Genomic DNA, 14,783 nt, shown 5'->3' with positions numbered 1-14,783 from the left:
TTTGAACCCTTGCAGACATTATCTTTGGGCTCATCTCGCCCCTAGATCTCTCAAGACACACTTTTATGCTACTCATAAAAGAAAAAAGAATTCAAGGTTTTCTTCAGAACTTAAACTTAATGCAGAGAGGCTCTGGCAGCAAAATTATGACCCCAGTCTTAGAATGGCCTAAAAGAAAAACAGCCTCTGCCTACATGAGGGGAAATAAATTAGGCCAAACGAACCTTGATATCGGTATGCCATTCCTCCCCCCTTATTTAGCTAAAGAGCTTTTTCATATCACTTCAAAACCTAAAATATAATGTATCTCCCTTCCACCAACAGGCGAGGGTGTGGCTTGCTTTTATAAATACAAATTCCTCTCTTTTAGAGAGGCAGTTATCAAGGAGAAAATCCAGAGGCATGATTTTGCTTTTGCTTTTCCTCAACAGGCTACAGACAAATCTCCATGGTATATCTTATAGCCATTATGGCATGCTCGAGCAAATTTTAGAAGCGATCAAAGGCAATCACCCTATTGGTTCTCCTCCTGATAATACTCCAGCAAGAATTACGAAACGTCGTCTACGGGATAATCCCAATCTCTTTTTAAACCTCTACAACTGCGCTCTTACCCAGAGGATTATCCCTTCTCTCTGGAAACCGGCAATTGTTAGTTAAACCCCTAATGAAAAAGATCCCTTAGATCCTTCTGATTAGGACAACTTCCACCTGATTTCTTTCAGTCCTTACTTGAGCAGTCACCAGGACAAACTAGTTCTGTTCTGCATCAACTACAACCATTTGACTATGATCATTTATTGTATTACAATTTCCAAGAAGGTTTTCGTCTTGGGCAAAATACAGAACTAGTTGTTCTCTCTATTGTAGGTGATCTACGAAAGCTCATAGACTACACAGTGTTGGAAAGCTGACTCCATTAGACCTTTCAGCAGCATTTGATACCATTGACCATAACATACTAAACTATGTACAATATACCATCCTGGAAGAAACGGATATAGAGACACTGTTCTTCAATGGATTAAGTATTTTCCTACAGAAATTAACAGGCGGTGTTGCCACCTTTCCATTCGAGTTTAAAACCTCACCCATTCAGCGTTCCCGTGGGTATGCCCTGTCCCCTTTTTTGTTCAATATGTGCCTACATCCCCTTACATCCCTCTTGCCCCAGCTGGATGATAGGTTCTGTTTTTATGCACAACACAACCAGCGGATTTTCCTACCTTGCGTTAGAGTACAATATTCATCTGGACATAATTGCGCTGTTGTGACTAGGGTTCTGTCCGCATTCCATAGGCAGATGTCAGTCAACTTCTTGTGGCTGAATCCAGCCAAATAGGAGATTTATTCGTCCCTCCTTCCCCTACCAATGGTAGCTGACTGCTAGGCCTAACACTATTGGTCCCTGTCCTAATCTTGTCAAAATAGTTGCAGCTTAGTTTATAGTTTAATTCACTTTCTCTAGAACCGCAAATCGTGAGACTTGCCTAGCTCTTCAGCTCAGAAACATTGTTTTGCCACACGTACCACCTAGCCGCCACATTCTGGTACTAAATGCTCTGGATCAATTGAGGTTGGACTATGCCAGTGGCATCTCTCTAGCATCCCCTGAAACTTCATCTGCGCCAGCTTGTCCAGAACTCAGAAGCCTGCCTGGTGTTCAGTGCTGCTAAATGTGCCTATATTACTCTACTGTTGACATCTTTGCCCTGGCCTCCTGTCAAATCCATGGTCATCTTTAAATCCATGACGATTCTACATAAGGCTGTGTTTTTTCCAATACCCCTGCTTTCCTAGCCAAAATAATCACTTTAAATCCTCAATTTCGTAACCTGAGATTTGCTAGTTGTTTTGTACTAGTTGTCCCTAAAACAAGTACTATTTCCTTCGGAATTCGCGCTTTTACTATTCCAGCCTCTAGACAGTAGAATAGCCTTCTTATAGCTCTTCACTTTGAACAGAATATTGTTTCATTCACTCATCTATCAAAAACTTGGCTTTTAATTCAATAATTACCTCAGGCCATCTGTAGTTACCTCTAATTATGCTGTGGTAAATTTAAATTACCTAGACTTAATTTATGCGGTAAAATTCAATAAGAATAACTCAGTAAAAATAAGAGGCAGAATCCGTGGTATTTGAGGTTATAAGAGGGAATTTATTCCTTACAAAGGAATTATGGTTCGAACCAGGCAATCGGGTTCCGTCACCACGAAGGTTCAGGAAGGGATCGGCAATACATTATTGACAGGTTATTATATTTATAGTAAATGCATTACAGTAAAGACAGATGCAGGAGGCGTAACAGCTGATAGGTAAGATAAGAATACACATACGTAATAAGAAGGCGTTACAATAGGCGTGCATGAGGGCATGTACCAGAAACGTCATTATGATGATGACACAAGTGGGTGGATCCATAAGAGAATCCTGCAATGTCAGCAGAAATACATGGCAGAGATGCGCGCGCAGCCGCATGACGTGTGATTGACGTGTAACTAGAGGGTGAAGGGGACTTGACATTTAGCCCTACATGAGGAGACAGAAGTCTGGGATGTCAGAACAACCTAATCCCAAATCGTATCTAATATCTTGTGTTTAAGGAACTATATTATCTGGAAGGGAAGGTCTCTCGGACAGAGTCTATTCTATACTGACTGCTAGTGCGTGTACAAGCGTCTAAGTGTCTACATGAAATGCGAGGGGGCATGGGCCTACCATGGTAACGAAAGTCATGAATTACTTGCTCGGAGACAGTAAGGCCGGGCCCTTTGCTCTGTAGCTGGAAGGATGTTTACCTAAACTACTAGACAGGAATGTATTAGATGAGGAGCGGAGCAGATAACTTGAAGGCTGAATACAGTCTTGGCAGGCAACAGGCCGAGTCAGGCACCGTTAGCCGCGCAGGAAGTAAGACAAAGGTCATGGATACAGATGCAGGTCCAGGCTGGAGCTTTCAGAGGCAGAAAGCAGGAAAAGGCTCGATGGCAGAATTCAGGGCCTACCTTGCCAGAGCTGAAAAACGTGAAAAGTGCATCATATAAAGTCGGTGGCAAGGCATACTTAGGAAGGGAATATTTGACCCATTCATGGTGGATCTGAAAGAGGACATGTTAACGTTGGACGCATATGTATTTGCGTCTTCATAGCTTGAAGTGGAGGGAACATACATGTACTTGTAGCATGTACATGGAGCCGTTGGGGTCTAAGATAGGGGACACAATTGACCATAAAAATTCATATTTCCTCATTCCCTCCTTGTCCCCTACGGACCCTTCATGAAATATCGATCCTCAGGAATCCATCAATCTGTTCATGTAACATCATTTGCTCTTCTTTCTTCTTCCGGGATTTTGAATGAGAACTTGAACGTGGAATACACGATGTGGCACACAGACCACAAATCGCTGGCCCACATTGTAGACACAGGCAACAACTGAATATTATGAGAAGGCCAATACCTAGGAAGGATAAGACTCTCCATCCCCAGGCTGACAACACGCTCCAAAGCCAAACGGACCAAGTCCAGGTGCCTGGATTCTGGTGTATCTGGCTTACAATCTTATGAAGACGAGTTATGGCTTTATATACTGATGGCGCGTTTTCTGGAATGAAAACACAGCAACTCGATCCGATGACCCTACAGGCTCCGCCCCTATCGGCTAGGATGACGTCAAGGACAAGACGATTTTGAAGAACAACAATCCGCATCGCAGACTGCTCCTCCGTTAAGTTGCCTAGGGCGGAAGTAGTTTCATTCACTACTGCTTCAAGGGTTCTTGTTAATCTACGTATCAGTTTACTATTAGTGACAACACCTATGTAGGGAAAGAAACCTTTATTGAAATCTGTGTATTGCTCCCATGCTGTTTCAGTGTAGTCGACAATCGGGAGATCTCTCTGGGATCTATTGTGTACTAAATGGGTATTTCTGTGGTAGTCAGGAGGGGCTAGGAAAACAGGTGGCAGAAGGAATGCAATGTAACAGGTACCATCCCAATCTAGAGGTAAGCGTATATATGCGGTATGACCACATATGAAGTAGGAATGACGGGAAGCTCTAAATGTAGACTTGCCTTGATCACTGAATTCGATCACAGTGGTACATTTACTATGACCCATGTGTACTGAACCATTCTTTCTTACACATAATTCACCTTTAACTGGAAATACTGACATAGCGGGCAAAACTGGTGCAGCTTCGGATTCAACATTCAGAATCATGAGGTTAAGTGTAAAATTACCTAATCCATATACTTCATTTTCTAGGTCAGTTCCTGTTCTTTTGGGAAGTCCCTCCTTGTTAGGGTAACAGGCTTTAAGCAAAACTAAGTTCAGGTTTCCCCATACCCAGTTGCTCTGGTAAACTACAGTATTTGAATCTAAAGAATTAATCAAACTAAACCATGCTCCACAGGAGCCATTGTGTGTGAACGGGTACGGAAAGAGAGGCAGAACTCCCTTGTATTTCTGATAGGGAGGGAGTCGGCCACATATCCAACAATTTGTAGCATTGCTGGTCTGATGGGAATGATGTAACATACTAATGAATGTGTTGTTGCGCAGCGCAAGTCTATAGGACAACTCATGTGAAGGTAATTCGCTAAAAGAATGTTCGGCAGTAACATTGTAAGCACGCTTGGAAATAGGATAGTACATGTGCAACAGTATACTTGCAACAATAATCAATACATTTCGAAAAAACATAATTAATAATGTCACTACACAGTGACTACGAAGAGATTTACAGTATGCATGTTTCTTGAGCTGTTTCTGTCTATTTCTCTCTCTAATTCGGTCTAGAGGATACATGTTAGAGACTAATTCAACCGATTCACCTTGGAGAGGACTTAAACAATCAAATTGTCTGACTTGCTAGACCTTAGTTTCAGTTTATAGTCTTGAGATTCTGTTTTCTCAACCAGGGGGAGTTTTGAATCAGTCAGTGGAAGGGGGCAGGGCTGAGAGTTCAAATCAGAAGGTAGTCCATGAAATTTCTTGATATGGCTCGAGTGTAGCCAACCCTTGCGACCCTCGACCTTCACTGCTGTCCTCGTGGTCAGAAGTACCAATCTTGGTGTTTGCCAGCGAGGCTCCAACGGGCTCCTCCTGTCGAAATTTCTTATGAAGACAAGGTCTCCAGGAACCACTTCATGGGGCTTCACCTCGGTGTTGTCGGGAAAGGCTGCAGCTACCTGTGAACGGCAAGATTGTAGTGCAGACATCAAGGAAGCAAGGTAATCTGTCAGCATATTACAATCAACATCAGTAATTTTACGGGGTATAGGCGTCCCCCACATATTTGGTGGCCTACCGAAGACCACCTCGTACGGGGATAGCCCTGTTCGAGAGTGTGCTACCATTCTCATGTAAAAGAGTGCAACTGGTAAGGCTACTATCCAGTCGACACCTTTCTCTCTACAGATTTTAGAAAGTCGAATTTTCAAAGTCTGATTATGACGTTCCACGAGACCTGCTGCCTCGGGATGTCGGACACAGTGGAATTTCCATTGATAGCCTAACAAGAGTGAAATGTGTTTCATTAGCTCGGATGAGAACGGCTGGCCGTTATCTGAGTACACGATACGGGGCAAACCATACCGTGGGAAGAATTCACGAACTAACTGTTTGGCAGTAGTCGGGGCAGTGTAATCTGAGACGGGATATGCCTCTGTCCAACGGGAAAGAGCACATACAACTACGAGGACATATTTGAATCCTCGACAACGTTCCATCTGGATATAATCCATCTGGAGGACTTCAAAAGGGTGATCGGGAGGTTGAAATCCACCCTGCTCTACAGGTATGCTTTTACCGGGGTTGAACTGACAACAAATCATGCAAGTACGCACTTTCTGTTTGGCTGCTGCTCGTAAGTGTTTGTTGAACCAAATGTGTTGAATACTATCTAGCATAGCTTTTTCTCCCAGGTGCGCTGGACTATGTATTGTGTTAATGATAACTTGAACCATGGAGTCGGGGAGAAACCATATAGATTTTCCCTTCGTCATCCATCCCTGATCCGTTTGGATCCCTCCTAATTCAGTCCATTTCTTAATTTCCTCTGATGTAGCATGTGTCTGTATGTCAATTACATCAAGGGCGGGATCCTTAACTGTCATGTAATGTGTCGGTGTCGGAACTATTGTCTTTGTCAAGTTAGTTGCATGAGTCCGATTCTGAGCTGTCTGTTTAGCTGTTCGGTCTGCTAGATCGTTACCCTGGGAAATAATATCGGTGACTTTTGTATGGGCCTTACACTTCATGATAGATATCGCAGTAGGTAGATGTATTGCATCTAATAGAGCTTGAATGAGGGGACCGTGTTGAATGTTGGCACCATGAGAAGTTAAATAACCTCTCTCTCGCCAAAGGACTCCGAAGTCATGGACAACTCCGAATGCATAACGTGAATCTGTATATATGTTAACTTTTTTATTTTTGGCTTGAATACAGGCTTGTGTCAGAGCGATGAGCTCTGCTGCTTGAGCTGACAAAGTGTTAATACGATTCGTTTCAATGACTTCAGTGTCTGTTGTGACTGCATAAGCGGCCACTAACTCTCCTGTACTTGTTCTCATACATGAACCATCTACATAAAATGTCAGGTCTGGATCTGATAATGGAATATCTGTCAAGTCTTGTCTGGGTTTCGTCGTAATAGTAATAACTTCAATACAATCATGTGCTAATGGGTCTGTTCCACTTAATGGCAAAAGTGTGGCAGGATTTAATGTACTACAACATCTGATTTCTATGTGTGGCTGGAACAATGTTAGTTCATAACCCGTCAGTCGTGCTATAGTCAAGTGTTGTGTTTGTGTCCGGTTCAAGAGAACCTCTACTGCGTGTGGTACTTGTACTGTCAATTGATGTCCTAATACTATGGAATCGCTTTGTCTGATCGCTAAAGCTGTCGCTGCGACTGATTTCAGGCACGCAGGAAGAGCCTGAGCTACGGGATCTAATGTGCTAGAAAAGTAAGCACATGGCTTGTGTGATCCTGCTTGTTCCTGAGTGAGTACTGACAAGGCAGTACCTTCACGTTCTGTAACAAAGAGTGTAAAAGGCTTACTGTAACATGGTGTCGCTAAAACAGGTGCTTGGCATAAGGCTTTCTTTAAGTCTTCAAAAGCTTGTGTATGTGCCTGAGTCCACGGGAGGACAGTCGAAGTCGCTGCCTCCTGGGTTGTCAACTGAATGAGTGGTTTTGCTAGAAATGCGTATTGGGGAATCCACTGCCTACAGTACGAAGTGAGGCCTATGAAGGCCCGTACCTCCTTTTGTGTCTTGGGTGGTGGCATGTTTACAATTAACTGGATGCGGTCAGGAGTGAGCTGTCTCCCCCCCTTGGACAGCAAGTGCCCAAGGTACACAACTTGCTGGGCACAGAATTGTAGCTTCGAAGGGGACACCTTGTGCCCCTTGTCGGCCAGAAAATGTAAAACCGTCAGTGATGCTTTTTCACATTCGGGTTCGCTTCGGGCGGTGATCAACAGATCATCGACATACTGAAGCAGTGCAGTGTTAACAGGCATGTGGATACTGTCAAGTTGTCTTTTCAGTGCTTGGCTGTAGATGCTGGGGCTTTCTGTGAATCCTTGAGGTGCGCGTGTAAATTTAAAGCTTCGTCCATTTAAACTAAATCCGAACAAATATTGGCTTTCCGGATCGATTGGGACGCTAAAGAAGGCGTTCTTGAGGTCAATTACAGTGAAGAACGTTGCTTCTGAATCAATAGCTGTCAGTAATGAAGAGATATCTGGGACCACGGGATATTGTGGTACAATGCATTTATTTAATTCGCGCAGATCAATAACTAATCGATATACTGGGGGTGCTTTTGGATCAGTTTGTTTAAGAATCGGAATGATCGGAGAATTACATACATTGGAGTCGGTTTCCACAACCACTCCTTGTGCAATGAGCTCATCAATGATTTACAGTAAAGCCACTACAGCATCTGGAGGTAACTTGTATTGTCGCATTCGTGGTAATACCACTCCTGCTTTGAGTGTGACTCGATATGGTGTAATGTGCATACAACCTACATCAGTGGGGCCTTGTGCCCATAAATGTGCAGGTAGATTCTGTAACCGGTGATCCATGTCTCTTGACACGTAGTGACCTTTAAAGTCACGCAAAAATAGTCGTACTCCGTCCGGAGAACAACATATTATAGCTCCTAGAGCTTTCAACGTCTTTATACCTAACAAGTTTTCTGGACATGATTTAGTAAGCAATAAATCTGTAGTCCGTGTCAATGGACCAACTGTAAGAGGAAGAGGTTGCGATACTTCATTAACAGTAGGCTTTCCTGAAAAACCAAGGGAAATATTCTGTGAGCCTGAGAGGGGTGCCCCTGGGACTTCGTCATGATTTATAGTAGTTCTGCTTGCCCCTGTATCAATTAAAAACTTTCTGTCCTTCCCTAATACTTGACTCTGTACATAAGGACCCTCTTGATCTACGGGAACCTCAATAAGGGGTAAGCCAACTTCCTTCTCTAGGCTATTTCATGTGTATCGCTGATAATCTGGATAGTCATTTTGTGCATACTGGTACATCTGTTGTGTCGTGTTTTGTGTTGCGGCAATAGGCTGTGACTGCGGTACCGCTACGGTCTGTTGTGTAGCTTGCATAGGCTGTACATTCTGAGGTGCTTGTTGTTGGATCTGATCCTGTCTAGGCGGACGTGGTCTCTCCTTGGTTTTACCCGTAGAGATATTATGTTTCAGAACTGCACAATCGTTTATATAATGACCTGGCTGTTTACAATAGTTGCATGTCCCTTTTACAGGAACCGCTGAATTACTGGACTGTGTCGCACCCTTTTTATGACCGTCAGCTGGAACTGACTGAGCAACAAGCATTTTCATTTTCGTGTCTTTCATACGTCTTTGTTCGTGTTCTTGTTCTTCTCTAATTCTATTCTGGTGATACTGTAACATTTGTAACATTTGTGAAGGAGTGTTAGCTTGCCAAGTGCTCTCAACTTTCAATACTCTGTTTTTAACCTGGGGCAGGGAATTCTCGACTAGTTTTGTTACAAAAAGATGTGGATATGACTCGCTATTTGCTTTTAGGCCGCTATTAATACCAAAACATTTTTCAAATCGGGAATAGAAATCACTAGTGTCTTCATCGGGTTTCTGTTTACAGGCTGAGATTGCACCCCAGTCTTCCTTTTTCGTAGTTAATAAACGTGGCAATACTTGTACTAATAATCCTGGTAATGCTTTAATTTTGTCCCCAAGCCCTCGGCCTGCTGTTCGGGCTTTTTCTTCGTTCTCTAATGCGGTCCAATCAATCTTTTGGTCTCCCACCTCCCATTCCTTTTCTTTGAGTTTCTCGTAAATACCGGCAGGCAATAATACTTTTAATATTTTCATAATGTCAGGATAGGTATAATCACCCATGAGTAACATGTCCTTTAGTTCACGGTGAAAACCTGCTGGATCTTTGTCATGGCTGGGCACTAATTTTTTCATTTCCAATAGTTCTATTTTAGTTATGGGCGTGTACACAAACACGCGCGAAAAAGAATCATCCACATTTTTAACTGGGTGCACTTCGCATAAGGGATTCTGTCTGTCTATGTAATACATTTTTCTTTCCATGGAGGGAGCTGAATCATGCTCTGGACATAGGAAGGCACTGTATCTGTGCCGATGTTCTAGAATTTCTTTAATTAGATCGGTACCCATACCTCTCCATTTATTCGTGAGTAGTTCTATCAGTATATCAGGTAGGGGACCAGGATCGGAGTATTCGTTTTTATACAATATAAGGAGGTGTTGTATCATGTATATACCAGCTAAACGCTGTTCGTCTGGTGTGAGATTCAGGAATGTGTGTGCTAGCGCATCATCACTGTATTTTTCAGAACTGTCAGCCCATTGTACTGCTGACCTGGCTAATTCCTGTTCATCCATAGAATCGAGCACATGGTACCCCCTTCGTTCTCGAAGTAATTTATCAGTAGCCTGGAATAAGTGTTCAGGGGTCCTTGGATTTGAGATAGCTGCTTGAAAAATTCTGTTACTTTCTGGACGTTTCGGACGTATTGCATTATTAAAAGATCTTCCTTGTCCTACATAAGCTATCGCTTCTCTAGCTGGTAGTTCTAATTGTCCTGTGCTCATTTCTGACTGTTCCTCCTCCTCTCCCTCTGATTCAGTTTTATCTGCCTCTAATCTTCTTTCATGTATTCGTTCTACTTCTTTTCTGATCTTTCGGTGCATAACTTCTATACTCTTTTGTTTATCATGTTTTCCGTCTGCTATATTCTGACCCCATCTGGTAAGTACTTGCATTTCCTCCGGATCTACCTCAGGCCTATCTCTGTTTCTGATCAAGTAGTTTATGAAGAAGCGTAACAATAATTTTTGCATGTCCACTTTCTGGTATTCCATGGCCTCGCCAATACTTTCAGGACCTTCCCCTGTTTGGATAAAGTGATATATTTTGTCTAGATGACCAATCATTCCTGGTAGCGTCATTAGATAGGTCGAAACTCGTCGTAAACGTACTGATGATAGCAACATTCTGTCATGTTTACCGGGCACTGGATCATATCTACAATCTGTAAGAGGCTCATTAAATATATTATGATTAGCTGTTTGGGGTGTACGTTGGTGTGCTAAATCCCTATAAGTCAATCTAGGTGCTGGCGGTGGCGTGGAAAAACCTCCTGTCGCACCTCCTGTCGCACCTCCTGAGGTGCCAAGTCCAAAAGGATTTGTTGGATGTAGGGTAGAGAGTGTAGATGCAGGAAGGACTGTAGAAACAGGTGGAACGTTTAGAACGTGAGGAGGAGTTTGTTGCTGCGGAGGTGGGGGCAGATGATCTTGGTGTTGAGCGTCGTCAACAGGTGATGCGCGTTGCTGCGCGTTGCTGCGCAACATTAACATATTCGGGGGCGGCATCATCTAAATAGGAAGAAAGGAAAATGTCCTTTGCGGTCTTGGGATGTACTTTAATCGGGAGTAATGGAGGTGGCAGATCCTTTGGTACCTCCAGGGTGGCCTTAGGCAAACCCTCGGCCAGAAGAGGATACATACCATTCATAAGAGTGTTTCGTTGTCTGTCTACTTGTTCTGTTTTTACTCGGATACCTTCGTCAATTAATATGTTTTCTCGGGCTTTGTCTGAATTCTCTCTACTTTTCTCTTCTTTTCTGAACGCTTTCTCTGCGCGTCTATGCGATTCTTTACGCCATAATTCAATGGCATCTTTCTGTGACTGTCTGGCTTTCTTTTTCCATAATACTTCTTCTACTCTCATGATGCAATCTGCATCCCATGTCCCAGCAGCGGGCCATCTCTGACTCTCTGCTAAATCCTTGGTGTAGTCCACCCATAAATCAAGATATAATACGGCATCTAGGCCATGTTTATGGTACATAAAGTACCCTGGAGTGTCCCTAGGTGGAATGGGAACAGCTTCCTCGAGTATCCCTTTTCTAGTTTTTATCTGTCTTAATTTCGAGAATAATGGCATCTTGAACCTTGCTACTTGATTCTTACTCGGACTTGAACACAATTAATACAATAAACACAGTAATGAAGATCGAACAATCACTCATACCACGACATTTAAAACATATCAAAACATTTTAGAACGAACAATAATAATTAGAATAAAACTAGTTAACTGCATAATACTAGATATACTGGTAAACAGCACAGATACACTGCTAAAACAGTGCAGACCGGATCTGTGTACCCAAACCCGTCTTGACCGGCACAAACCAATGTGCACGTCTAGATGCGTCCCCAGCAACGGTACTCACCGGGAAGCACGGAACGGAAGGCCTCGGAAACTGGACTGGACTGGATCGGACTGGACTCGACTCGACTCGTGACATAGATACTTCGGAACTTCGGAATCTGGTGGGCCTCTGTATACCTCGGATCTTGCTCTCCCAGCTAGGCTCTGGTCGGGATTCTCCGCACTCCTCACCGCCTCGTCTGGGTGTTGATCGCAGCCTCAGTCGCCCCCGTTGGCCTGAGGGAGATACAGGAAATCCTGCGGGTACGCGTAGTTGTCCGTCCGGCTGTGGCAGGAGACCGGGTCTGCAACGCACCTCCGGCGCGTGGGGTGTGAGAGGTGCCCCACATGGGCGCCAATTATGTGGTAAATTTAAATTACCTAGACTTAATTTATGCGGTAAAATTCAATAAGAATAACTCAGTAAAAATAAGAGGCAGAATCCGTGGTATTTGAGGTTATAAGAGGGAATTTATTCCTTACAAAGGAATTATGGTTCGAACCAGGCAATCGGGTTCCGTCACCACGAAGGTTCAGGAAGGGATCGGCAATACATTATTGACAGGTTATTATATTTATAGTAAATGCATTACAGTAAAGACAGATGCAGGAGGCGTAACAGCTGATAGGTAAGATAAGAATACACATACGTAATAAGAAGGCGTTACAATAGGCGTGCATGAGGGCATGTACCAGAAACGTCATTATGATGATGACACAAGTGGGTGGATCCATAAGAGAATCCTGCAATGTCAGCAGAAATACATGGCAGAGATGCGCGCGCAGCCGCATGACGTGTGATTGACGTGTAACTAGAGGGTGAAGGGGACTTGACATTTAGCCCTACATGAGGAGACAGAAGTCTGGGATGTCAGAACAACCTAATCCCAAATCGTATCTAATATCTTGTGTTTAAGGAACTATATTATCTGGAAGGGAAGGTCTCTCGGACAGAGTCTATTCTATACTGACTGCTAGTGCGTGTACAAGCGTCTAAGTGTCTACATGAAATGCGAGGGGGCATGGGCCTACCATGGTAACGAAAGTCATGAATTACTTGCTCGGAGACAGTAAGGCCGGGCCCTTTGCTCTGTAGCTGGAAGGATGTTTACCTAAACTACTAGACAGGAATGTATTAGATGAGGAGCGGAGCAGATAACTTGAAGGCTGAATACAGTCTTGGCAGGCAACAGGCCGAGTCAGGCACCGTTAGCCGCGCAGGAAGTAAGACAAAGGTCATGGATACAGATGCAGGTCCAGGCTGGAGCTTTCAGAGGCAGAAAGCAGGAAAAGGCTCGATGGCAGAATTCAGGGCCTACCTTGCCAGAGCTGGAAAACGTGAAAAGTGCATCATATAAAGTCGGTGGCAAGGCATACTTAGGAACGGAATATTTGACCCATTCATGGTGGATCTGAAAGAGGACATGTTAACGTTGGACGCATATGTATTTGCGTCTTCATAGCTTGAAGTGGAGGGAACATACATGTACTTGTAGCATGTACATGGAGCCGTTGGGGTCTAAGATAGGGGACACAATTGACCATAAAAATTCATATTTCCTCAATGCGTCTAGCGCAAATAAGCTTCGACGTACGTCACTCTCTATAAATAAATATATTATAGCGTAAAATTTCAATGTACAAATTTCCAAACATATTGGGTCAAAAGTAATACATTTTACAGGCAGTTCTGAAAGGACACTAATGAAATATCACATTGTATTCGTGCTGTAATAAACAAGTCTGATCCAAAAAAACGTTATTGGCTGCTGGTGAACTTTTAAAATGGCATGCCTTAAATAGTAGACTAAACTTTTATAGAGCAGGCAAATCAACCACGTCTGACCTCCTCAAACCACCGTACAATAATGCCTAGTATGCCGCAACATGCTACTCTGAGGGGCAATCAATACCATGTCCAATGTCATCCCTAGAAGGCCCACTTTAAGCCAATAAAGGTGAGCAAATGTGATGGCCACCATAACACCCATCTGGCCCACAAAATGGAATGGAGAATCACCTCAAAACAGAGGAGCTGTTTTTTGGGGGGGCTGGAGGTCCAGACCAGATACCAAGGGTGATAACTACCCGATGTGTTTTGACTCCAGTGATGGCCACCAGGCGCACAAAAATGCCCGCACCCACAAAGACAAGTGCACACAACCACAAATATAGACTGAAACCTTGGCCTCAAAATTACTAATTGCATAGCGACTTAATTCTAGTGAGCGCATTATAAATATGGAAAATCAATCAACCAGTCAAAGGAATGTTACTGTTTGGTTAGTACTGCCTATTCTTCCTACGTCACAGCCCACTCCCCTTTGTAATAATGTTACCTTTTGTTTTGACTTCTCTCCTAGTGGTGTCAGCGAGAGTCCAAAGACTAGCGATACTCCAGCAACACCCCCAAAGCAGGACTAGCTGCGTCTTCCTGCTTTAAGACAGGCCCCACAGTGACAGTTACAGTGTAACTGACAGCGCAGAGACTACAACTTATTGGCCAATCATCTTGCAGCTCACTGAAGGCAGCATGGTGATTGGTCAATATGTTGCAGGCCCCACACTGTCATCTGCACTGACATATAGGAGAATGATGCTTGCTCGGAGAAACAGTGCCTTCAAGTCTTAGCTGGTGGTGTTCAGCGTGCTCAGACTCCACATGCGCAGATATTCTGTAGGGCACAAACAAGCACTGCTCGATCACAGCTCGGCTGCTCTCAAAGCTGCAAAAATAGCCCCATCTATAAAATTAAGCAGCTCCCAATCCCTAAACCAGTCAACGGCCCCTAATACTGTCCCGATAGACCTGTACACAGGCGGCCTGTGCCATCTTCTGGACTCACCAGTTTTATAGTGTAGCGACTTAGCAAGATGGCCGCAGGGGCGTTTCTTATTCCTGACCTAGGAACATGACGGTGCTCAGTATTGGGGTTCTTCACTCTCTCAATACTTTTATGCCTTTGAATTAATCTGCCTGTTTCAAAATGCTTCCTCTCTCTCTCTGT

General features: G+C 43.7%; 1 protein-coding gene and 1 long non-coding RNA gene across 2 annotated transcripts in view; one reads left to right on the top strand and one right to left on the bottom strand.

The window, feature by feature from the left end:
* The window catches only part of LOC146863912 (uncharacterized), a 347,433-nt gene that overhangs the window by 161,367 nt on the left and 171,283 nt on the right, over positions 1–14,783 (bottom strand). The gene's annotated exons all lie outside the window — the stretch shown is intronic.
* LOXHD1 (lipoxygenase homology PLAT domains 1) overlaps positions 1–14,783 on the top strand; it is a 1,221,805-nt gene that overhangs the window by 1,046,615 nt on the left and 160,407 nt on the right. The window lies entirely within an intron of this gene.

The sequence above is a fragment of the Triturus cristatus genome, chromosome 2_1 (genome assembly GCF_964204655.1).
Source record: "Triturus cristatus chromosome 2_1, aTriCri1.1, whole genome shotgun sequence".
Taxonomy (NCBI): domain Eukaryota; kingdom Metazoa; phylum Chordata; class Amphibia; order Caudata; family Salamandridae; genus Triturus; species Triturus cristatus.
Note: the sequence above shows the minus strand (reverse complement) of the source record. Positions and strands in the feature narration are given on the sequence as shown.